The following is a 27,828-nucleotide window of genomic DNA, read 5'->3' as shown; positions in this document are numbered from 1 at the left end:
CTACAAGTCTATGTTTCAAAAATCTTATTGAATTTCCTATTTCAGACAATTGTATCAAGAGTTATCATGTCCTCCGCGGCATTCCTCGACATGGAAATGGTTGAACGTCTTCTCTTCGAACGCTCGTATGTGTGGCTTTGCCTGACTGAAAATTTTTCATTCAAAATGAATATATACATAAACCTTAACGAGAGGTCCATTGTCACCTTGCCATCAAAATCGTATAAAAAAATTGCTTTCAGTTTGAGCACTTTATAGTAGACGCCCCTTAAAAGACAAGTTTTTTTTTGAGACACCTAGGGTTCGTCGCGGTTGCGGTAATTACCACAACCGCGCGGTATTTACCGCACCCGCACCGCAAAATCTGCGGTGCGGTGAGACACATTTTCCCGCAGATGCGGTGCGGGAAAGTGCCTTTACCGCGCGGTTTTACCGCAACCGCACCGCAAAAAAAAATTGATAATGTGATAATTTTGATTATTCTACATTGATAAACAGACTGCTATTACGAAAGAATATCTAGCTGTGTCCGAAATATTTTGAAGCTATTATTTTTACGACATATTTTGGACACTAGTTATTTTATATGTATTTCTAAGTAAAACTTCACAAACTAACCATTTCAAATACATAGAATGCAAGATCCAAATAGAGACAAAATTATTAGATCATTTAAAAACAATAAATTTGAACTCTTGAATCCAATTTAAAAGTGCATCACTTCTCCCGATTTCTGTTGCAAATCGTGGAATTATGAATCGTTTTCGATATCAGTTTTTAAACTGTGAATTGCGACCAATTTAAAGGAATTAGAGATGAACTAATTATGCTGGGACTTAAACGCAATCCAAAGAATATAATTATCTTCATCAAACCAACGAATTTGGAGTAATTGGCAGTAAAGGATACAAATGTATGAAAGCGTCCAAAATAAGGAGGGGTCCAAATTAGGATGATTATTCTATCATTCGTTCATCAACATCGTATTTCTATCTTCTTTGATTGCTGTGTAAATTCAATGTGAATTTTTCTGCAGTCAATTTTATTGGACTTTAATTGGAAGTATGCTACATAACTTTTTTTTCGCGTACTTCCATTCAAATTTATTATAATTTTCTATCAAATTAAGTCCTAATATTTTTCAGTTAAGACTATTTTGTAGCTTTTTTGAAGCTTTTTGCCAAATACCACATAGTTTGACTCCTGTTCACTTTAATTGAAGTTTTTGCCATTGGCTCTTTGGGAAAATATTAGAGAAAAATACATTAAATGCTAGAACTTGAACTAGCCTTTAGAAAATTACACTTCATATATTTTTAAAGAGAGCAATCTTAGTTTTTGAATGAGAATACAACTGTTTCTTGAAGAATGCGGACGTTAGAGTTTTGGGATATTTTGTCCATAAAACCCCCTATTTTTAAAAATCATTTCTGCTGTATGCTACAAATCATACATTTTTTTGCAGTTTTTCTAATGTTCAATAATTATGTACCGGTTGAGACCTGATTAGATGTAATGTATAGAGCATTTTTTTTTGTCAAATATGGCGTCGTTCTTATTGATGAAATACAATATGTTTTTATTTCACTGTATTGGAATATATGCGCTACTATATAGAAGTACTGGTATTTCGACTTTAATTTTATTTTGTGAAATTCCTTTAAGAATGAAAGGTGGTTTTTACTACGTAAATGCGAAAATCATCCATTTCATTTTCATATATCAAAAACATGGAAAATATGGAAATTTAAAGAAAAAAAGATGCAACTTCATTTTTTATTACATTTTTTACTCCACTTTTTTCAATTAACTGAAGGGTTGCTAAAATAAAAATTTAACTATTGCTGCAGTAGAACATTTTTGAATTGTAATGTTTGCCTTAAAATGTACGGCATTTTATTAATAGAAAATGCAAAAGTTGATTTTTTTCATAAACATTACATCCTGAGGAGTTTCTTAAAGTTTAATTTTTCATGAGAATAAGAATAACATATTATTATATATGGTTACACAAATGAACAATTTTTCAACGCTACTTTTTAAAATATAAAAATTTTACCGCATTTACCGCATTACCGCGCGGTGCGGTGCGGTAAATGAAGTGCGGTTGCGGTGCGGTTTTATTATTTCTTTGCGGTTGCGGTGTGGACAATCCATTTACCGCCCACATCCGCACCGCGACGAACCCTCGAGACACCGCACTTATAATTTGTTCTTTAAATACGACCGGTATAAACCTGTATAGACAGATAACGTATGTATGCAATGACGATTTAATGCGAACACGCGCACTGTTAGTTTAGTTAGTTTTTGCTTGCATTGTTTTAGGATTTCATCACAATGCCGTACCTGATCCCTTCGCTCCTTTACGAGCGCTCCCAGTTGCTAAAAGAGTGTATACGAGCTGTTCTAATAAACATCTTCAGAGCTGTAAAGAGTGCTTAGCACACGGGAGTGGGTGGCATGCAGTGAAAACTCGCAGCCGAGGAGTCCCATCATGGGAACGCACTCGCCGTTAGAGCTAAAATCTAGCGAGCCGACAAGAGCGCGAGTGACACACGAGCCTATAGCGAAGGCAGATAACTCACATGAATCAAGCATATTTGCCGCTCGTGCTGATCGTCACATATTTGAGAGTTCTTCGAAAACGTGTGTACAGCAGTAGGGAGCATACAGTGTGAGTCTCGCGCTCGCTGGCGAACGAGGAGGGTGTGTTGGCTTCTCGCTCTTTTAGCAACACTGACCTTAATTTGAGTTGTTTCCGAATTGTTTGATGATAAAAAGACGGAAATCCGTCCATAAATAACAGAGTTGTTAGAGTTCAAAATAGTGACGCAAAAACATGACATCGTTTGATTTTAGATTTTAGAATCACATTCAACTCCAGATAGTGCAGTTAGACAGTTTTAATGTAAAAAAGATGGGTAGGTAATATCAGAGACATAACCGAAGTGAAGTAGAATACACTTATGCTGGTATTTCGAATGCTGTAATTTTTACTATCTTTTGCATGGTCGCATTAAATTCAGCTATCAAGTATTCCTGTTATTTATGTACAGTGATGTTCGAAATAATAGCAGCGCATGCGTTTTTCAAGAATAGTGTTATATAGATATGCATATGTTTTACATGTTTGCATCGTGTATAGTGGTAAAAATTCAGTTACTGGTGAACGTCTAACCTACTGACGCCACCTTTCGAGCCACCCAAGTAACCATAAGCATTAAGCGATTGCACTATAATGGCTATACATTAGCACTAATGTTGCATTGAAACTCCATTGCAGCATTAACAATGCAATAAAGCTCTATATTAACATCAATAACGTATAAATGGGGGGGGAGGGGGTGGGCGTAGCGTATTGGTAAATCGATTGCCTTGTACGCAGCGCACCTGGGTTCGAGTCCCGACCCCGCACATAGGGTTAGAAATTTTTCATAAGAGATTTTTCTAACCCGAAGAGGCGAATGACCTTAAGGTTAAAACCTCTATAATCGAAATAAAAAAAAACGTATAAATGCACAGTCGAAATATAGCAGCATCTATATGCGCATCTGATATAATGCGTACATGCTTCAAAGATCTTTAAAGCATGTAACCTTTACATGTGCATTTAATGCCATTATAGAGCAAATAAAAAGCCGATATAATGCTATTGTTATGCTGTGGGTTTATTCGTTATGCAACTCTTCTTGAAGATTATATTTGGCATATTTCATTTCAATCGAACATATGCTATATAGTCCAGGCAGCAAACGCAGCGCACTTACCGTGAAGGACGAGGCAAGGTACCTCAGTTCGAGACTTACTAAAGGTAATTTTCGTAAAACATATATATCATGTGAGAAAGAAAACCCATTAAGGATATTTATTACAATGTATTAGAAAATAATCAACAGCGGTTTTAAACAGAACATTTTATTTTATTTTTTTTTCTTTTTGCTCATCATACGGAAAGGAAACGTAGGAAATGGTTTTAAAACCATGGCGGACAATGACAGCCAACTGAAACTTTTTAATAGCATTAGTAGTGCCAATATAAGGCCTTCAAATTTGACATTTGTACGTTGGTGCTATATAATAGCATTAGTACTGCAGAAACGAGCTGTCAATCTATGCACAGTAATAGCACTATATTTCGCTTTTTCTGGCATAATACCAGCATTATATCAGTATTTAGGGCTTCACGGCTCTTTAACATAGCTTTATATGTGGATCTAAAGCAGATATTGGAAGCTGTTATTTAAACGGTGTGTGTTACCTGTGAACACACTTAAACGACTTCTAACATTCGATGTCCCGAAAGAGAAGAAATTCATCAGCAAAAGGTACTGATTCTCTTTCGGGACATCGAAACTTAGGCTGTGAACCATTTGGTGAAATTTTTAACTTTTAGTTAAAATCTGACACTTCGAAAGTTATTTACAAAATAACCCTACTCTGGAGCATGGTTAAAATTGACAGAGCGATAGTTAAATATGACAGCTCGATGGTTAAAATTTTGCCCATGATGCAGAATAAAAAGGTGGAAACATTTTCTGTACCTAATTGAGGTTGTCAATATTTTTCAATGCAAAATTAATGAATAAAGATGGAAACGATAACATGTTGTGTTAAGATTTGTTTGGATTATTTCATGATGTGGATGTTTACTTTTCGAGGCTATGACTGTCATACTTATGTAATAAGAAAAAAAACTAATTTTAAAACATCGACAAATGTTCACACCTCTACCAACTTGTGCTCCTCGCAGCTGTCAATTCTAAATAACTATCCATATGTCAACTATTGAAATGGTTCGCCCACTCGGTTAAATTTTTCCATTCAAGAGAAAATAACTTTCGAACTGTCAAATTTTAACTAAAGGTTAAAAAAATCGCCAAATGGTTCACAGCCTTAGAAATTTATAGGTGTGACAACAAGTGATGTTTCTAATTTTGGACCAGCGTTAGTCTGGTGATACAAAGTCGAAACGCAAACCCGTCGACTTATAGGTTGGGCAACAGTTTGTGCCGATGTTTATGTATATGTTTTGTTTTGTCTTTGGTACTACCGCTCAGGGGTTTCCAAAGCGTACTGATTGTTCACTCCGAGTACCAAGCCTCAAAATTAGTCGGAATGCTAACTTGAACTATATCTTCACTGTTCTCCAACCAACTCTAAACCTAATGTGTGTATTTACAAGAAATATTAATCTTACATTCGCATTTCATAACTATTAGGCTCATAAAACCCCATTCTATAACAATATGCACATATAACTTATGTGTGTGCATACATAGTTTATATAGTTGACACATAGAAGGTATGTGTGCGCGTGATAACAATAGCATTTCTTCTTCATATGAATTTTAAGCGGTTTGAAGCAAATAGAATTAACGTTTGGATTTTTTTCAGTGTAGAAGAGCAATAAAAATATCAATAGTAATTTATTTGTAATGATTCGTCTTATTAAATTATTGTGTGATGGAAGCGTAAAAAATGAAAACTTTATTTGATAGTTGACATTTGCTAAAACAAACGTTCTTAAGGGAATTGTCTACTTTGTGTACAAGTTAAAAAAGCGAGTTTTATTACTTGAATCGAGGAATACACTACGAAATATTGAGAAGCCAATTCAAAGTATGTTCGAAGAACAGAAAGCAATAGAGCGTCAAACAGGAATGCGAGCGCACGGACAAACGCATCCGTCCTCTTCTACGTTCTCTTCTTTGCTGGTTGTGCTGGTTGTTGGCGTGGAGATACTGGGCGTGATTGTTGTTGAGTGAATATTTGTTCCTGTCAGAGCCGTAGATATTGATTTTGTAGCCGTTTGTGGTTTGGCATAAGATGCACAAAGTTTTCCATGGTGTAGTGTCTTTTTGCAGAATTCGTGCATAGGAATCTTCCATGGGCGCATAATCATTAATCAGTGCTGTCTGATGAAACGACCCATTTTCGGTTGATCCGCATAAAATGGTTACGTATGAAGGTGTTGATTTGTACGGTTTGTACTCACCATAAGAACAACGTTAGGGACATCCGGGAAAATGTGAAGTTTCAGCTGTTATGAAAAGCACTTCTCCGTATCTTGACATAAATTTGTTAATCGCGATGTCAGGGGTGTGTAGAGATAATTCATGTAAGCGTATCTCTGAACGTTTAGGAATTGTTTCTCTTCTCGAGTAGCTGATCTTACAGGACATTTCCAAAAATCAATAGCAACACAATTCGTCTGCTGTCATTTTTACTGTATATCTATAGCGGAACGATTTTTAGTTTCTACTCTGGGCGAGATGAGAAGATAGTCTGAGCTTAACTAACGTTGAATAAAATGGTTAATTTTTATATTTGTGTATTGTTATAGCACGTACTAGTATTTTCCCTCGAAAATGCATTGTGTTGAGATAGAACGGTGATTTTGGGTCTCACCAAAGATGCGTGTGATGTCTATAAGAATCCAATTATAATGTGCGAAATAAAGAAATCAAATCAGTTCAGCTCATGCGACAGCAGCAGTGCTCAATTGCCTACTGTACTCACAGTTGTTTTATTTGCGTCTGATTACTGTGTTCTGTGTCTAAATTGTTGTCGCGTTCCACATATTCTCACAGCTTATTTATGTAAATAGAAAATCTTTTTGATTTGATAATTTTAAACGAAAATTTTGAGCTGCATCTGCTACCTTCTCAATTTTCTAACAACAAAAGCCAAAAACTGCTCCACCGCTACCAGCAAATAAATCAATCCATGTGTCGCTTTGTCTGCACAGTAGAAGCAAAATATTATGTTCCGAGGTACTGCGTCGAAAAAAATGAGTGACGATTACAAGCAGAAAGTGGACTTTTGCGGTCAAAATATATTCCTATTTACTTTTCGAGGCGTACCTTGAGACCTATTGTTAAAAGTACAAATGGAGCTAAAGATGGCCAATGTTTACACCATACAATTTCACCATGTTAGACATAGCGTGCTGATTATGTATCAGACCATCAATGGAACAGAAGCGTTTGTTTCGCGAAACGAAATATATTCGCTCACTGTTAAAATACAAATTCTAAATCCCTCCGTGGGTTGGAAGTATTATTCCTGCTATTGTAGCACCTGCAGATCCTATTTTCCTTACCCCTAACATTACCACTTCCCCAATCCTTCCCATCAGGGAAATGATGAAAAAACGATTCATGGCAAGGTACAGATCTCCGATCTACATGGGGAATGTGCCATTTGAGCCGGACGCTACTGATTCCTGAATACCCACAAATTTAAAAACTTGTAACTATGCGGCAATTTTACCCTATTTGAATACCGCGGAATAAGCTGTCGAAATTCGCCTGTCTGGCACGCTATCTGTAGATGTGGCAATATGAGTTAACCGGAGTCTAATAGAAACCACGGACTCACGAGTTTCCCATGGCTGAAGAGATACTAAGTCATACTGCACTAGACGACTTAGGTTTAAAAGGGCCCGAGGTCTCGACGGCCCTGCCAACAGTTGCCAACAACTTTAGCATCTATGGATGGCCCCATGCTCAGATGCCACATGTCTGATGAATCGACGTCCTTCCGTTAGGTAGGATAAGCATCAGCACGTCCGTGGTCGTGGTGGTTATCATGCTATTGGGGTTTCAATATAGGCCGGATTGGTATGAACTCTTACTTACTATTTCCTAGGCAACTCTTACTAGAAAATCAGCAGTTAAACACGACGGAAGTCAGTGTGCAATTCGCCAAAATCATCGTCACAATGCAACGCAACGCAAATTGTTGCCTTTATAATGTCACCGTAATCGTGTCTTGTCTCGTACACAAGCCTTTGATGTTGCATGTCGCGACAAGCAATTAGTGTATTTTATTTGCACACAACAGTCCCTGTAATATCTAATTTGCCCTTACATCATTCCCGCGGGCCGTTGATGTTTTAAATATAACCGAAAGTGAGGAAACTGGCGGTGGCTTTACCTAACCTTAAATTGGGTATTTTTCACACTCGAATGGACACTTCATTATTTATATACGCCGGTTCGCTAGACTATTGCGGCGGGCATATTCGCCATTCGGCATCCAAGTTGCCTATCTACACCCAAATCCAAACCACATTCTTTCATCACTCTTGCCTCGGAACACTGAATTCGATTGGCAAAATGAATATTTATGATCTACATTTTTTTTCAACCAGCTCACCAACGCGAGGCTGATTTGGCTTCCCGCATATTTGCTTTTGTTTATCCACACTTGCAAAACCGTTTCCATAAGTACAAGCTATAGGCGGGAAAACTGTTTTTCTTTCAATCTCTCTCTCTTGTTTTCCAATTACCCGATGGATTGCTGCAAATATAGACACTTGGCGAGCTTTACTCAAAATCAATTAAACGCCGATAGCTGAGCGTTATGTAGATTATATATATTTTTTTGGCGTTTCGATCGTCCGTAATTGCCCTCCGGATTGGGAATTTCCGAGGATAAGTATAAGATTTTAAGCAACGGCCGAGGTCGGTTCAGGCAGACAGCTGAAACATTATTCTCCAAAAGCGGTTGATGGTTCCAAGCAGTTACTCGAGGCAGCAGTGCGGCATTGGTGCGTTTAATCGATCCGCGTATATTCTTCCGTTGATGCATTAAGCTTAAACAATATGCCGCAAATGAGTGGGTTCAAATTATGATTGCAGCTTTATGTTTTGGTCGATTTACTGTTTGTTTTACCGCTTTTCGAAGGGTTGCGAATTAAACTTATCGCAGTTTTCGAAGCTTTCATGGGAGAAATAATATCAAGAGGTAGTTGATGCGAAATTAATTTTGAAAAATAAAATCGCTTCTTCATTTCCAAAACATGGGTTTGAAGTACCGAAAATTATATATCAAAGGGTTGAGAAACCACAGAAACCTCTTTGATGATTTAGGTTAAACGAATCTGCATTTGCAATTTATTTTCGCAAGAGTGGTTTTGATACCTCAATATATCTAATTGGGTCCTTCCCAAAACATTTCCGTTTTTAAGTTCACTTACACCCTTTCTCACTTAGTGAATCGTATGTGGGTCCGAAACTGCAATCTCGAACTGTTATTCACGTAAGACTCAAAAATCCTCATTCTTAAAATTGACTCTGTAGTAGTTCCTGGGATTGTTTCAAAATTGGTCACTACTTCTTGGTTGGATTTTGCATTTCTCAAACATCAACGCATAGCCTTCATTCAACGCTCCTACGTCGTCGAAGCAAGTTGTTTGATCGAAATTGAATACTGTTATAATTATATCAAAGCTTTTCGACACTGCTGTGTTTTGTGCTCGTTCCATTCGGCGCATGCTGCCTCATCACGCCAAGATCTCGTTGCTGGTTTCGATTGTGTGGCTCCTCGTTTCTGGGTCTTCTTCATTTTTCAATTGTACATCGATGGCGTGGCCAATTAGTCGATCGACCGATTGATCGTTTGATGTGTGGAGTTGTCTGCACTCGCGATCCCGCAGCGCAGTGCGTTTCACTCTCGTGCGATGATAAATCGGTGCAAATTTGATGAAATACAGATGCTAGGGTGGCTCAAAATTTATTTGTATGGTCTCTTCAAGTGAAAATAGTTTTTTTTAACACGCTTAAGGTCGTCCTAACATAACTCTTCTTAAGGCCCTCGCTTAACTTCTAAACCAGGTTCACCAGTACGTTTAAACCTGGCTTAAGCGCTAAGCGAGGGTGAAAAAATCGGCCCTTAGTCGATATCATTAAAAAATTGAAGTGTTACCACCACCACCACCACGTGGATCAAATGAGATTTGGAGAAGGCAAAACAAAAGCCAAAAAACTGCAAATTTTTATTTGGTTTTTGCGCCAATTTCGAAGGGAACCAACGCAACGTGGATAATGTGGATGGTTCGTAATGACGCCCATGAAATCAATCTGCATGAAGGTTTTCGGTTGTTTTTTCTTCTTTGTGGAATAGGATATTTCGACCGATTAGCCAGTAAGTTACCGATGTGCGCACGGTGCTTTTGCTGGTATCTGGGATGTGGGAAACAATGGGATCTTTTAATGAGCCGGTGGAAGGGTATGTTTGTTGAATGCGGTTGGTTTTATGTACTAACGCGCTTTTCGATGTATGACAAATGATAATAATTTAGTGGAACCAGCCAAATGTAAAATCCATATGTTTGTTTTGATTGGGCGGGATTGTTTGGCCCAAAACTAACAACTGAATAATGAGAGGTTGTTAGCAGCTACTTACAATGGGTTGGCTAGTAGCAACTTACAATAGATTTAAGCATTATGAATAAAAACTTTATTTTATTAGCGATTTTCTCCTACATAACCTCAACACTTCACCGGTTGCACTTTTGCGCCTAATATTCCCCGATCGATACATTAATCATTTTCACTTCAAACGAGGCCACGATGGCCACTACTTCAACCAACCAACTTTAGCGATCCGTTAGTTCAATCATATTTCAAGCAATTGGTGCTTTCGATGTAGAGATAACATTTTCCAGAACATGGGAACGCCAAATTGTTCAGCGAGGTGTTGTGTTTTTTTTCACACTCCTTGCTGTATTTGTTCAAACAGAACTAAACTGCCCGAACAGGAGAGCACTTAGCAATTACCGCTTGTACGCACAATTGAGCTTGTTTGTACTCGCACTTGAGCTTCGATAGTGCACTATTATGTTTGCTTTAATGCTAATTACTTTAACTATGATTTCGTAACGCAACTGTTCGAAGGAGGAAAATGAAAGGAAAGTGAAGGATGGATGCAAACAGCTTATCCGGAAGAAATGTAAACTAATAGCACAGAGAACAGACGTCCATCTTCAGCATTCAACTTGTGTAAAATCTCTAACGGTTTCGAAGGTAGTTTGGATATCTAAACCAGGTGCGCTACTGTCGTCATGTTTTTTTGTGGCTGAGTGCGACAGAATTGACAGCGGTTATTCCTCTACCCAGTCAAACTAGTCCGGAACCTATTCGGACTTCCAGCATGAATTCCAGCTCAAATGCGTCAACCGATAGAGTCGGAATCGGTTGTTTTCTTTGAGCTAGATTCCATGCAGAATCCATCCAGGATTTCGAACCGGTTCCGGAATCGATTTGACGGATAGTTGTGATAGGTTGGTGTGGCGGCGCTAGTGTTTTTAGTATATTAATTCAAATGTTTACACACGTTTTTTAAATATTTTTGTTCGATCATGGATGTCTGTTCTCTGTGCTAATAGCATTGAACAACTACACAGAATTGATATGTTCTTTCATTTTTAAATTTCTTACATGTAAATCATTTAATGATGCAGCCTAAATTCTGCAAAAGTTGATAGATTATCAAGATGGACCAAGGATAGAATAGAAGAGATAGAAAGTAGAAAATTGAGACAGAAGTTAGAAAACAGAAGCCAGAAGACTGACTGACTGAAGACAGAAGACAGGTTACAGAAGACAGAAGATAGAAGACAGAAGACAGAGAGAAAGAGGACAGAAGACAGAAAGGCAGAAGACAGAAAACAAAAGACAGGAGACAGAATACAAAAGACAGGAGAGAGGAGATAGAAGACAGAAGACAAAGGACAGAATACAGAAGCAGAAGACAGAAAACAGCAAACAGAATACACATAAAAAAGAAAACATAAACGGTTTAAGTCATATGAGAGATGACATAAACCATAAAGTAGACAAAGAAGATATTTCAAAACAAAGGGTAAAAAGCGGAAAGTAAAATGAAAAGTGAAATACGGCGAGAAAAAACTAGAATGCAGAGAGCAATAAATTAATTAATTGCACTTTGCAATCAATTAATTTATTGCTCTCTGCATTCTAGTTTACAATACAATGTAGAAATAGGAATAATGAAGGTAGAATATAAAATGTAAAATACAGAATGTGGAATGTAGAAACAGACAGTCGAAATAAAGTTGACTGAAGCATGCAGAAAGTTAAAAGTGTGAAAGTTGTAAATTGAACACTTAATGTAAAAAATAAGAAGCAAAACGTGAATGTTAGAAAACAAAAAATAAAAAGTAAATGTAAAAAGTAAAAAGTAAAAACTTAAAAGTAAAAAGTTAAAATTAAAAAGTAAAAGGTAAAAAGATAAAAGGTAAAACGGTAAAAAGGTAAAAAAATAAAAAGGTAAAAAGGTAAACAGGTAAAAAGGTAAAAAAGTAAAAAGGTAAAAAGGTAAAAGGTAAAAAGGTAATAAGGTAAAAAGGTAATAAGGTAAAAAGGTAAAAAGGTAAAAAGGTAAAAAGGTAAAAAGGTAAAAAGGTAAAAAGGTAAAAAGGTAAAAAGGTAAAAAGGTAAAAAGGTAAAAAGGTAAAAAGGTAAAAAGGTAAAAAGGTAAAAAGGTAAAAAGGTAAAAAGGTAAAAAGGTAAAAAGGTAAAAAGGTAAAAAGGTAAAAAGGTAAAAAGGTAAAAAGGTAAAAAGGTAAAAAGGTAAAAAGGTAAAAAGGTAAAAAGGTAAAAAGGTAAAAAGGTAAAAAGGTAAAAAGGTAAAAAGGTAAAAAGGTAAAAAGGTAAAAAGGTAAAAAGGTAAAAAGGTAAAAAGGTAAAAAGGTAAAAAGGTAAAAAGGTAAAAAGGTAAAAAGGTAAAAAGGTAAAAAGGTAAAAAGGTAAAAAGGTAAAAAGGTAAAAAGGTAAAAAGGTAAAAAGGTAAAAAGGTAAAAAGGTAAAAAGGTAAAAAGGTAAAAAGGTAAAAAGGTAAAAAGGTAAAAAGGTAAAAAGGTAAAAAGGTAAAAAGGTAAAAAGGTAAAAAGGTAAAAAGGTAAAAAGGTAAAAAGGTAAAAAGGTAAAAAGGTAAAAAGGTAAAAAGGTAAAAAGTTAAAAAAGTAAAAAAAGTAAAAAGGTAAAAAGGTAAAAAGGTAAAAAGGAAAAAAGGTAATAAGGTAAAAAGGTAAAAAGGTAAAAAGGTAAAAAGGTAAAAAGGTAAAAAGGTAAAAAGGTAAAAAGGTAAAAAGGTAAAAAGGTAAAAAGGAAAAAAGGAAAAAAGGTAAAAAGGTAAAAAGGTAAAAAGGTAAAAAGGTAAAAAGGTAAAAAGGTAAAAAGGTAAAAAGGTAAAAAGGTAAAAAGGTAAAAAGGTAAAAAGGTAAAAAGGTAAAAAGGTAAAAAGGTAAAAAGGTAAAAAGGTAAAAAGGTAAAAAGGTAAAAAGGTAAAAAGGTAAAAAGGTAAAAAGGTAAAAAGGTAAAAAGGTAAAAAGGTAAAAAGGTAAAAAGGTAAAAAAGTAAAAAGGTAAAAAGGTAAAAAGGTAAAAAGGTAAAAAGGTAAAAAGGTAAAAAGGTAAAAAGGTAAAAAGGTAGAAAGGTAAAAAGGTAAAAAGGTAAAAAGGTAAAAAGGTAAAAAGGTAAAAAGGTAAAAAGGTAAAAAGGTAAAAAGGTAAAAAGGTAAAAAGGTAAAAAGGTAAAAAGGTAAAAAGGTAAAAAGGTAAAAAGGTAAAAAGGTAAAAAGGTAAAAAGGTAAAAAGGTAAAAAGGTAAAAAGGTAAAAGTAAAAAGGTAAAAAGGTAAAAAGGTAAAAAGGTAAAAAGGTAAAAAGGTAAAAAGGTAGAAAGGTAAAAAGGTAAAAAGGTTAAAAGGTACAAAGGTAAACAGGAAAAAGAGTAAAAAGGTAATAAGGTAAAAAGGTAAAAAGGTAAAAAGGTAAAAAGGTAAAAAGGTAAAAAGGTAAAAAGGTAAAAAGGTAAAAAGGTAAAAAGGTAAAAAGGTAAAAAGGTAAAAGGGTAAAAGGGTAAAAAGGTAAAAAGGTAAAAAGGTAAAAAGGTAAAAAGGTAAAAAGGTAAAAAGGTAAAAAGGTAAAAAGGTAAAAAGGTAAAAAGGTAAAAAGGTAAAAAGGTAAAAAGGTAAAAAGGTAAAAAGGTAAAAAGGTAGAAAGGTAAAAAGGTAAAAAGGTAAAAAGGTAAAAAGGTAATAAGGTAAAAAGGTAAAAAGGTAAAAAGTTAAAAAAGTAAAAAGGTAAAAAGGTAAAAAGGTAATAAGGTAAAAAGGTAAAAAGGTAAAAAGGTAAAAAGGTAAAAAGGTAAAAAGGTAAAAAGGTAAAAAGGTAAAAAGGTAAAAAGGTAAAAAGGTAAAAAGGTAAAAAGGTAAAAAGGTAAAAAGGTAAAAAGGTAAAAAGGTAAAAAGGAAAAAAGGAAAAAAGGAAAAAAGGAAAAAAGGAAAAAAGGTAAAAAGGTAAAAAGGTAAAAAGGTAAAAAGGTAAAAAGGTAAAAAGGTAAAAAGGTAAAAAGGTAAAAAGGTAAAAAGGTAAAAAGGTAAAAAGGTAAAAAGGTAAAAAGGTAAAAAGGTAAAAAGGTAAAAAGGTAAAAAGGTAAAAAGGTAAAAAGGTAAAAAGGTAAAAAGGTAAAAGGTAAAAGGTAAAAGGTAAAAGGTAAAAGGTAAAAGGTAAAAAGGTAAAAAGGTAAAAAGGTAAAAAGGTAAAAAGGTAAAAAAGTAAAAAAGTAAAAAGGTAAAAAGGTAAAAGGTAAAAAGGTAAAAAGGTAAAAAGGTAAAAAGGTAAAAAGGTAAAAAGGTAAAAAGGTAAAAAGGTAAAAAGGTAAAAAGGTAAAAAGGTAAAAAGGTAAAAAGGTAAAAAGGTAAAAAGGTAAAAAGGTAAAAAGGTAAAAAGGTAAAAAGGTAAAAAGGTAAAAAGTAAAAGGTAAAAGGTAAAAGGTGAAAGGTATAAAGTAAAAGGTAAAAAGTAAAAAGGTAAAAGGAAAAAGTGAAAAGTGTAAAGAGTAAAGAGTATAAAATAAAAAATCAAATCTCAAAAGTTAAAAGTCAAAAGTAAAAAGTAAAACGTAAAAAGTCAAAAGTCGAAACTCAAAAGCCAAATGTCAAAAATCAAAAGTAAAAAGTGCTGTGTCGGCGGTAAAGCATGAAGATGAGTTAAGGGACCATTCATAAATTACGTAACGCTTTTAGGGGGGGGAGGGGGTTCGACAAGTTGTTACATATTGTGACATAGGGGGAAGGGGGAGTAAGCTACATCGTTACGTAACATGTTTCAACGAAGAAAAATTTTTTTAAAATTTTTTGTTACGTAATAGGGGAGAGGGGATGAAGAAATTTGGGGCAATTTGTTACATGGGGGAGAGCGGAGTCAATTTTGAGCAATTTTAGCGTTACGTAATTTATGATGGTCTCTTATGTTCTATCAACGACCATGCGGTAAACGCCCAACTCATACCAGCAGAAGGCAAAGGGTTCTTCACATTTCCTTGCTATTATGGCCATATGAGCCTGCCTAGTCCTAGTTTTCCGTTCTAAGATTATAACTGATTCACTCTTGAATACCGATCTATCTTTACTTTTAATTGCTTTCGTTTCTCTTAGTCTTAAATTTGCTTAAAACTTGTTGGCTGTTTTCGTTACAGTAAAAATGAGAGATAAAAAGAAAGAAGCAAAAGGTAAAATGTACAAAGACAAAAGTTAGAAGTCAAAAGTTAAGTCAAAACTCAAAAGTCAAAAGTGAAAAATGAAAAGAGAAAAGTCAAATGTCAAAAGTTAAATGTTCAACGTCAAATGATAAATGCCATATCGTCGCTGTTGTGCTATCTTATGACAAACGCCATTTTGGGGTAAACTGAGTTAGATATGCCACATTACTTGTCGAAAAAATCTCTACAAAGTGGCGTTTCCAGAATGTTGACATTCTGCTTGGTTACTGAGATATAGCGAGAAACGTGCTGAAAAATTTTCAAGTTTTTGCTTCAAATGACTATGTCTGGGGATTGGCTCAAATTATCGTGATGCATAAGATGTTTTTATGTGTAAAACTATCTGAGGAACACAATGGCATAATCATTTTCAAAACAAAAATACAGGAAGTGTGAGAATAATGGAGTTTTAGATTTACACTGGAAATATAGCATATTTGGCAACACTGCAACCAAAAATAACTATTTTTTCTAAATTCCTTGACAAATTTCCTTCAAAATGCAACTCACCGATTGTTTATAGACCAAATAAAGGCAAAGATATGAATAAAAGTTAATAATTGATGCTTTTTTTCTATGGAAAATATTCCATGCACGATTGGGAAAATATTCCATGCACGATTGTGACACGCCATACAAATTTTGTCATCAATACACACCTATGACATGTGTAAGTGCGACTTTTGTTTACATTTATAGTAAATACTCGCAACATAGTCAACCGATCTTCGTAATATTTGAGAGATTAATACAGAATAGATAGAAGCATCAATTGTCTTCATTGAATTGATTCTACCATTTATAAGTTTCAAGATATTCAATGTCAAACTTTAAAAACGTTTTTCTCGCAATGTGCTAAATGGCGTTTGTCATAAGATAGCACAACAGCGACGATATGTCAAAAGTCGAAAGTAAAAATTCAAAAATCTAGTCAAAAATAAAAAATTAAAATTAAAATATAAACATTGAAAGTAAAAAGTAAAATTCAAATATGAAAATGTAAGAAATAAAGCGTGAAAGTTTAAGAGATGGAAAAAGTGCGCAGTGTGAAGTGTAAAATGTAAAGGGTACTGTGAAAACTAGAATGTAGAATATGGCACGTACATAATAGAAAGTGGAAATTAGAAAGTGGAAGAAAAATGTAGAAAGCCGGAAGTAGAAAGCAGCAAGTACAAATTTCTGAGTAGGTAGTGAAATAAAGAAGATGAAAAGTAGAATGCAAAGAGCCTAAAGTAGAATGTAGAAAGAAGAAATTGATATATAATATGTGAAAGTAGAAATTATAAAGTTGAAAGCAGAAGATAGAAATTTGATAGAAGAAAGTGGAAGGAAGAAGCGAAACAAGGAAAAAGTAGAAAGTAAAAGGTCAAATGAAAAAATTAAAAAGTAAAAAATAATATGTAGAAACTTAAAATTAGAAAACAGAAAGTAGAAGTACCCCCTAATAAACATCGTATGATATAAGAGCCTAACGACCTGTTCAGGGTATCATTCAAACAATATGTGGAATCGTTACACTATATGGGTTAATGTTCGTGTATAATTCTTTTTTATTAGGGCCTTCTTTCTAAAGGTAAAAGTGGGAAGTTGAATTTTGATAGTAGAAAGAAGCATAAAGTAAATAAGTAGGAAGCAGACAGGGCAGACATCGCGTAGTTGGTAAGACATAGCCTTGTACGAAAAAGACGAATGACCCCACGGTTAAAATGTCTCTGATCAAATAAAAGAAGGAAACAAACAGCATAATCTGAAATAAAAGGCAAAATCCGAATGCATAAATCAGAAAACTACAAAGCAAAAATTGGAAAGTTGAAAATTGAAAGCCGTAAACAGTAGACACAGTATAATCAAAAAAGTGTAGAGGTTTAACGATAAGAAGCAGAAAATAGAATATAGAAAACAGAAAGCAGATATCAGAAGGAATCATACAATCGAGAATCGGAAAGCAAAATGTAAAGATCATAATATAGAAAGCACAAAGCAGAATGTGTAAGCTTGAAGCGAGAAGTCCGAGAAGAAAAAGCAGAAAACAAGGTGTCAGACAGAAGACACTAGATTTAAAGCCATAATCCAGAAACAGAGAGCAGTAAACAATAAGCAAAAAGTGGAACACAGAATTTTGTTTATTTGATTTTGTTATTGTTTATCACTTTCGTCACACATTTTTTTTCTGCTGTCAATCGTCACACATACTAATGAAAAAAATTTAGAACAGTGTTCTCACAGAGAACAGACGTCCATCTTCAGAATTCAACTTGTATAAAAATCTCTAACGGTTTAGAAGGTAGTTGGGATATCCAAACCAGGTGCGCTACTGTCGTCATGTTTTTAATGGCTGAGTCAAACCATTTCAAAACCGGTTCGGAATTCTGAATGAATTCAGTATAAACCGATTGAGCCGGAATCGGTTGTTTTCTTTGAGCCAGAGTCCATTAAGGATTTCGAACCGGTTCCGGAATGGATTTGATGGATAGTTGGGATGAGTTGGTTTGGCGGCGCTAGTGTTTATCGTATGTTAATTCAAATGTTTACACACGTTTTGCCTTTCTCATATAAAGAAAGGCTATGCAATCACTGTGAAAATCGACTTTTTAACCGAGGGCCGCGTGTCATACACCATTCGATTCAGTTCGTCGAGATCGGCAAATGTCTGTGTGTGTATGTATGTGTGTGTATGTGTGTGTGTCATTTAAACTCACACAATTTTTTCAGAGATGGCTGAACCGATTTTCGCAAACTTAGTTTCATCTGAAAGGTATAACGCTCCCATAAGCTGCTATTGAATTTTTAGTTGATCCGACCTCTGGCTCCGGAGTTACGGGTTGAAGAGTGCGGTCACACAGCAAATTCCCATATAAACTGGTACCACCATGATGTTCAAATGATGTAAAACATATCAAAATTGATGTAACATTACTCTAGTTTGCGGGTCTGGATCACTAATGATCAATCAAAGCAGCTTTGACCACATTGGCCACCTATGACAGTTCATGACGCCCCCGGGGAACCCGCCAAGTTCCTAAGCTAATATCACACCCATTCCCCAACGAATTCTCTACCGATTTTCACAAACTTGGTTTCAAATGAAAGACACAGTAATACCATTGACTGCTGCTGAATTTCATTCGGTTCTAACTCTTGCTTCCGGATTTACAGGGGTGTTAGTAAGGATACACTGGAATTTCCCATATAAATCGGTACAATCGTAATACCTCAGAGGCTAAAAACTATTGAAATGGTCACCAAATTACTTCTAATCGCAGATCTAGATCACTGATTGCCAATCAAACATTCTTTGAATATATTGTCCACTATCGACGATTCCGGAAGTCCGGAATTCCGGGCATATTCCACAATTAAAGTATTGGTTCTTCGGTGATGACTGAACCGATTTTCTCAAACCAAGTCTCAAATGGAAGGCAAAATATGCAGTTGAGTATTGCGTCGCCCCTCCCCCCCGCCTTGCCCTTACACCTCCCTCCTTCATCACTCCCCTCCCCTTGGACCACCCTCACGCCCGCATTTCCTTCATCCACCCCGTATACCGAAATAAAATGAAGGATTTCTGACGCATCCTCCACTCCCACTCTACTAACCCCCCCATTCCCTCCACTTTCAAACCCATTCCACCAACATTTCAAAATATAATCACATGAAGATAACATTGAACTCATGCTGATTAAGCTAATTAAATATTATTCTTTTGCCTTTCTCATATAGAAAGGTTATGCAATTGCTCCAAAAACCGACTTTCTAACCGAGGCCCGGAGGGCCGAGTCCCATATTTCATTCGACTCAGTTCGCCGAGATCGCAAAATATCTGTGTGTATATATGTATGTATGTGTGTTTGTATGTGTGTATGTATGTATGTGTGTATGTGCGGATTTGTTAACAAAATGTCCACATCGGTTTCTCGGAGATGGCTGAACCGATTTTTACAAGCTAAGATTCAAATGAAAGGTATAATATTCCCATGGGTTGCTATTGAATTTCATTTTCAACCGACATCTTGTTCCGGATTACGAGTTGAAGAGTATGGTTAGAAAACAAAATTTGTTGATTTGTCCACATCGGTTTCTCGGAATTTTCTGAACCGATTTTGACAAACTTGATTTTAAATGAAAGGTCCATCAGCTGCTGTTGAATTTTGTGTGCATCCGAGTTCTGGTTCCTGAATTACAGGGTGATACGTACGATCACGCAGCAAATCCCGATTCTAACGAATTCTGTGATGAATGTAAAAAGGTGAATTTTTTTCCAAAATGTAAACAAAACCGTTGAATTTGTAGATCTAGGTCACCAACATTCATTCAGAGTCTCTTTGGCCACACTGGTCACCATCGACGGATCCGGAAGCATCCAAATTCAGAATAACGGTTATATTGGTTTCTCGAAAATGGCTAGACAGATTTGATCAACTTAGTCTCAAATGAAAGGTGTTGCGTCCCCGGAAACCGATATTAAATTCCATCTCCATCCGACTTCCGGCTCCGGAGTTACGGGTTGTGGAGTGCGATCACATAGAAAACTCCGATTCAAACCGTTACCGCGATGAATGCAAAAAGGTGCTCTTATATATACTTATCAAGTGTAATAAGAACTAAAGACATTTCCATAATGTTATATTGTACGAACCAGGTATTGAATCATAGTTTGGAGAAATGAGAAAGGCACAATTGCACCTCTAGGTGGATTAAAACAGGTTTTTTAGATATTTTTCTTCGATCATGGATGTCTGTTCTCTGTGGTGTCCTATTCGTGTTTTAAATCTGATCTAAAAAAGTGCTCGAAAAATAGAACTGCATCTCAGCATTGCGATCGATCTGTTTTAGTCGGTGAAGAAAAATAGAACAGCCCATATAGAATAGTTATCCTCTAGGGAGAGATATGCGGAGGAAAAAAAAGGCAAACTAGCAACGGTAAATATCGCGATAAAAAACTAGCATCACTTATTGCGAACCAAGTTTTCCGTGACTTTATTATCATAACGTTTATTTTAAAAATAAGAAATGAAGTGCATTGGAAAATTTTGTGCGAATCGGCCTTGTAATTACGCTCTAATAGCTGAAATAAGTTTTTTTTCGGTACCCGAAGGATGCTGCATTACGCGATAAATGGGTTGAATTTTTCGAGTTCCGGCGTTCCCGTTACTGGATTCTTTGCGGCTATGTAGCGCAAGTATTATAGGAGCTTAAGAAAAACAAAAAAGCAAACTTTTGATGATGGATCTATTTCCCGCAGAAAACCATTCTTGACCCTATCGAACAACGTAAGCAAGAAGATAGATTAGATGCATAAAATATACCATGCGGTAGCTTTCGGACAAAAAATCATCTCTTCAGATCAATCAAAAGCAACACTGCCAGCAACGCAACCATCTGGAAAAAATCATATCACCGACGATTCCGCCGGGAATCCTACCTTTGGATATAGGTTGGTTACCCTAATTGAACAGCATTATTCTTGTAAGGAAAGTTCAACTTACAATAGCGCCTATTTATAATTTGTTGTCTAATGTTTATCAACAAAAATAAAAAAAATAACATTACTATCCAAAAATATTGCACCAATGCAGTCAAATAATGATCGACTGGCTCAAAATGTTGACAGTAAGCTGGCTCAAGATGGCGTCTTCGCATATCTCTCCCTAGAGGATAACTAATATAGAATACATCAGCGTTGCGAATTGTGATGTCTGATTTTTGCAAATAATCGATTATCCGTTAATCGAATAATATTTGAGAGATTCATTAATTCATTCGATTAATCGACAAAAATAATCGATTAAAATCAATAATCGATTACTTAGTAAACCCTAGTTTGCCAACCAAAAAAAAAAAAAAAATAGTCGCTCGACACATTTTGAAAAATTTGGAGAAGTGTGGTCATATTTTTTTGCTCTGCGACTTTCGTTTTCAATGCCACCCTTCATTAATTATGCTCTCGATTAATTGATATCAGCTACTCGATTTGCTCGATTATACCGAAAGCTTGTAATCGATTATTGATTTTTCGATTATTTTAGAAATTAATCGATTATTTGCATTAATCGAGTAAAAAAAGACATCACTAGTTGCGAATAGCCTAAGAACGGATGTGAAATCTGTTGAAACAGAAGGAGAAAATTTCGCAAAGGGATCGCTACCCGGTCAAACTATTCGGAATTTGATTCGGAATCCTGAATGGAGTCCTTATGGATTCCAAATCAAATGCAACAACCGATTCTGAGTCGGAATCGGTTGTTGCATTTGATTTGGAATCAATGATGACTCCATTCAGAAATCCGAACCGGTTCCGGAATGAGTTTAACTGGGACCCAGTGCATGACGTCAACTGAAATCAATTATCTGCTTGACATAGCTGCGCTTTTCGTTTACAACGAAAGTTTAACTACTAATCTTCCGCTTGGAAAGGAATTTGTAAAAGTTTTACTGCTCATCACGCGTAATGTTTTTTTTTCAACCCCAATCAAGCAAATGAGCAAGAACAGCTTAATAAACATGTGTAAACACTGCCCCGCAACGGGTGAACAACAGTAACACACGTGCTTTCAGACAGGGCGCGATAAGCTAAGCTTTGTTGTCGATTTGGGGGCGTATTTGTTCGGCTTGGTTTGGCCTTCTGTTACGCCTGTGGAGGCGATAATCACTTCCTCTAATGTATCATAGGAACCTTTTTGCTAAATAAACAGAATACGCGGTTCCGTTTTTCAATGAAACAAAGAACCAGATAATTCCTCATTGTACAGTTTTTTTTATGTTTGTTTGCATTGTTTTCGACTACTGCTTAGCCATTCGAAATTGATTACGATTTTACTATATTTATGTTAACATTGACGCTATGCTATACCAAACAAATGAAACTCGCCTATGTCATAAGTGTAGCGTTCATTGAATTGATGCAATAATTTGCCAAAAACCCAGAATCGTTGGTCAACTTACCCAAAAAATCGTAAAATGATTCAACCTGCATTTCATTCCAGTTGGTTTCATCAAACTTTCACATCGTAACCACCATCATGCAGTACACAACGTAAATTGATAGAATTTGAAATTTCAAATCTAGTCCACTTCCATTATCGAGAAAATCACCATCAGCAATCGAAAGTGGCATGCAATCGGACCGTGTGTGGATCGGGGAGCGGGTGCACGTTCGATTCGCACCGCACTTACTACTGCTGGATGGTGTTTCATTGATTGAGGTGGAGGGTGCGTGATTATTCCGCAAAAAATTTTCCACTATCACGATCAGGGTAATTGGCAATGAAGCGAATCGGGTTTTTTTTTACCAATCGGTGTTTGATCTGATCCTGTAGTGATATTAAGTTGTAAATCAAGTGATTGATAGAGAAATATATTTTAGCTCACATGTCTTCTGTTTTTAGGTTTAAGTCTTTTATTTTCGGTCTTCAGTCCTTTGCCTTCCGAGTATACCCTACAGTCTGCAGTTTTCAGTCTGCCAAATGACGCTAAATCTCTAAATAAGCATATCCTTTTTATAGTTACTATCAGAACTGCAAATTTTCAACTGGTTGGTTTGAACTTGAAGTTGGAACAAATCTCAAATCATGCCCTACGATTTTCAATTAGCAGTTGTTCGTTTGCTTCATTCATTCAAACAACCGCGTTGCTCAATCATTTTTCATTCATTTTCAATTTCATTGATCCTGTGAATATCTTTCTACTGGGGCATTGACTATATTTTTCAAGCAATACTACTCTGAACATACTTCTTACTGTAACTTACTATATTATTAGTTAGGCGGAGACACTGAGCGGAGCCAATTGAACATGTCAAACACCGGAGCCAATCGAGCATGACGTCACATAACATGTTCTCTTTGGATGTATATGGAAAAGGTATTGTGATTATGGTCATAACCATTTTACTCTTATCTTGTGTTATCGAGTGTAGAGAAACGAAAAGAACCAATTTTTTCTGTAACAAGAAGATATATTCGCACAAGTATGAAATCAAATCATCAGATCTTCGAATTGGTTTCTCTATTCGTGCATGTAAAGTTCTTACTTACGACGACAATGAAATTATTAAGCTAGAGCTTGAACATTTACATGGGATGCCAGTGTTTTTTTTTCCTGAAATAAGAGCTACCAGTTTTCCGACTCTTGTGTCCACCTAACTCTTAATATAGTAATTCTAATCCTTTTCTGTCAGTGCTAAAGGCTATGTTCAATAATGAAAAAATAATGAGAATCGGTCAACAAACCATTGAGATATGGCCTTTTGAAGTAAACATTCCAACTTTTATCATTTTTTTTTATTTACACACTATATTTAACGTTTGGTAGTCAACCCTATTTTCATAGTTTTTCAGTGCACCATATAAATAACACCTTTTGTACATTATATTTATGTAATTAAATGGTAAGGTTTTCCTTTAAAAACCGCGACACGTATAAACAATTTAAATAGTCAATGAACAAACTGGATTCACGCTTGAAGTCTGGTAGAAAACCCATCTATGACCGCATACCACATCCAAACCGTTATAAATTTCGATTCCGTCAATGAAATATTTTCAAACTTGCAGGAGATATACTTGATTACTATATCTTTCGAATGCCATGTACTAAATAAGTAGACAAAAAAAATTTGTTTGTAGAGATAGGACCAAACCCGTGGGTAGCCTTATGAAACGTGTCATAAAACTTCAAATTGCAATTTCTCTCGAATCCCTCGATGGATCATTTTGAAATTCACTGAGAAGATGCTTGGATACTGTATCTTTCGAATGCCGTGTGACACATTCATGGTCATTTTTTTTGTTAATAACGGTTTTAGGAACACCGTGAAACGAAAGGTGCAACGTTTCCATAGACTGCTATTGAATTTCTAATGGATCCGACTTCCGGTTCCGGAATTACAGGGTGATGAGTACGATTACGTAGAAAAAGTCGATTTTAATAAATTCTGCAATGAATGTATAATGGCGAAAATTTTTCCAAAATGTGACCACAACTGCTTCGATTTGTAGTACTAGGTCACTAACAGCCATTCAAAGTCTTTTTGGTCACATTGGCCACCATCATCAGTTCCGGAAGCCCCGGCGGAAGTATCTAAATTCAGAATACCAATCACATCGGTTTCTTGGAGATGGCTAGACCGAATCAACCAAACTTAGTCTCAAATGAAAGATGCTGCGTCCCCGTCAATGGCTATTTAATGTTATCCCGATCCGACTTCCGGTTCCGGAGTTACGGATTGTTGCGTGCAATCACAGAGCAAATTATGATTCAAACCGATACTCCGATGAAAGCAAAAAAGGTAAAAATTTCGCTAAAATGTCTCTCAAACAACTTAAATTTGCAGTTCTAGGTCACCGACGGCCAAACAAACTTTCGTTGACTACATTGACCACCATAGACGGTTTCGGAAGTGCCCGGGAAAAGCGGCCATCTTTCAAAATTGACGAACTTACATCAGTTTCCCGGAACTGGTTGGGCCGATTTTCACAAACTTAGTCACAAATGATAGCTATAATATCCCCACAGGTGTCTATAAAATTTCGTACGGATCGCTTATATGGGTCCGGAAATATAGACTAAACCGTCCGGTCACATATGAAATTCCCATATAAGCCGGAACTCAGAATTTTTTTCATAGGGGGGACTCCATGAAATTTCAGAAATCGAATTTGTATTTTTGATGCCAAACATCTTTAAAATGCATGAAACGTCGCGATTTTATGTTATCTCGAATTTTTTTTTGAATGAAAATCGACTTTTTGAGACTGCCGATTTCGCACCTTTTTTCAGTTCCATATTACCGTAGGTGTTTTTTCTTTTTCAAAATTTTAAAACTCGAATAATGATTTATTTTCCTGTATATAGTTGTCATGTGATGTATAATAATAAAATGTAATATATGCATTTAAAAGCTTTTAATGAATATAAACAACGCACACATTCTCGTGATTCATGATTGAGAAAGGCACAATTGTACCGCTAGGTGGATTAAAATAGGTTTTACCTTTTGATTTTGTGTTTTGCTTTTAGATCTTTGCCTTTTACGTTTAACTTTTTTCTTTTAGCTTTTGCTTTTTTGCTTTGTGCCTTTTTGCTATTTTGATTTTTAATTTGTTGCTTTTAGCCTTTTGATTATTGCTTATTGTTTATTGCTTATTGCTTACAGCTTATTGCTTATCGCTTATTGCTTATTGCTTATCGCTTATTGCTTATTGCTTATTGCTTATTGCTTATTGCTTATTGCATATTGCATATTGCATATTGCATATTGCATATTGCTTATTGCTTATTGCTTATTGCTTATTGCTTATTGCTTATTGCTTATTGCTTATTGCTTATTGCTTATTGCTTATTGCATATTGCATATTGCATATTGCATATTTCATATTGCATATTGCATATTGCATATTGCATATTGCATATTGCATATTGCATATTGCATATTGCATATTGCATATTGCATATTGCATATTGCATATTGCATATTGCATATTGCATATTGCATATTGCATATTGCATAATGCATATTGCATATTGCTTTTTGCATATTGCTTATTGCTTATTGCTTATTGCTTATTGCCTATTGCTTATTGCTTATTGCTTATTGCTCATTGCTTATTGCTTATTGCTTATTGCTTATTGCTTATTGCTTATTGCTTATTGCTTATTGCTTATTGCATATTGCTTATCGCTTATTGCTTATTGCTTATTGCTTATTGCTTATTGCTTATTGCTTATTGCTTATTGCTTATTGCTTATTGCTTATTGCTTATTGCTTATTGCTTATTGCTTATTGCTTATTGCTTATTGCTTATTGCTTATTGCTTATTGCTTATTGCTTATTGCTTATTGCTTATTGCTTATTGCTTATTGCTTATTGCTTATTGCTTATTGCTTATTGCTTATTGCTTATTGCTTATTGCTTATTGCTTATTGCTTATTGCTTATTGCTTATTGCTTATTGCTTATTGCTTATTGCTTATTGCTTATTGCTTATTGCTTATTGCTTATTGCTTATTGCTTATTGCTTATTGCTTATTGCTTATTGCTTATTGCTTATTGCTTATTGCTTATTGCTTATTGCTTATTGCTTATTGCTTATTGCTTATTGCTTATTGCTTATTGCTTATTGCTTATTGCTTATTGCTTATTGCTTATTGCTTATTGCTTATTGCTTATTGCTTATTGCTTATTGCTTATTGCTTATTGCTTATTGCTTATTGCTTATTGCTTATTGCTTATTGCTTGTTGCTTATTGCTTATTGCTTATTGCTTATTGCTTATTGCTTATTGCTTATTGCTTATTGCTTATTGCTTATTGCTTATTGCTTATTGCTTATTGCTTATTGCTTATTGCTTATTGCTTATTGCTTATTGCTTATTGCTTATTGCTTGTTGCTTATTGCTTATTGCTTATTGCTTATTGCTTATTGCTTATTGCTTATTGCTTATTGCTTATTGCTTATTGCTTATTGCTTATTGCTTATTGCTTATTGCTTATTGCTTATTGCTTATTGCTTATTGCTTGTTGCTTATTGCTTATTGCTTATTGCTTATTGCTTATTGCTTATTGCTTATTGCTTATTGCTTATTGCTTATTGCTTATTGCTTATTGCTTATTGCTTATTGCTTATTGCTTATTGCTTATTGCTTATTGCTTATTGCTTATTGCTTATTGCTTATTGCTTATTGCTTATTGCTTATTGCTTATTGCTTATTGCTTATTGCTTATTGCTTATTGCTTATTGCTTATTGCTTATTGCTTATTGCTTATTGCTTATTGCTTATTGCTTATTGCTTATTGCTTATTGCTTATTGCTTATCGCTTATTGCTTATTGCTTATTGCTTATTGCTTGTTGCTTATTGCTTATTGCTTATTGCTTATTGCTTATTGCTTATTGCTTATTGCTTGTTGCTTATTGCTTATTGCTTATTGCTTATTGCTTATTGCTTATTGCTTATTGCTTATTGCTTATTGCTTATTGCTTATTGCCTATTGCATATTGCATATTGCATATTGCATATTGCATATTGCATATTGCATATTGCATATTGCATATTGCATATTGCATATTGCATATTGCATATTGCATATTGCATATTGCATATTGCATATTGCATATTGCTTTTTGCATATTGCTTATTGCTTATTGCTTATTGCTTATTGCCTATTGCTTATTGCTTATTGCTCATTGCTTATTGCTTATTGCTTATTGCTTATTGCTTATTGCTTATTGCTTATTGCTTATTGCTTATTGCTTATTGCTTATTGCTTATTGCTTATTGCTTATTGCATATTGCTTATCGCTTATCGCTTATTGCTTATTGCTTATTGCTTATTGCTTATTGCTTATTGCTTATTGCTTATTGCTTATTGCTTATTGCTTATTGCTTATTGCTTATTGCTTATTTCTTATTGCTTATTGCTTATTGCTTATTGCTTATTGCTTATTGCTTATTGCTTATTGCTTATTGCTTATTGCTTA

This window comes from Topomyia yanbarensis, chromosome 2 (genome assembly GCF_030247195.1).
Source record: "Topomyia yanbarensis strain Yona2022 chromosome 2, ASM3024719v1, whole genome shotgun sequence".
Taxonomy (NCBI): domain Eukaryota; kingdom Metazoa; phylum Arthropoda; class Insecta; order Diptera; family Culicidae; genus Topomyia; species Topomyia yanbarensis.
This window is presented reverse-complemented; position numbering follows the sequence as displayed.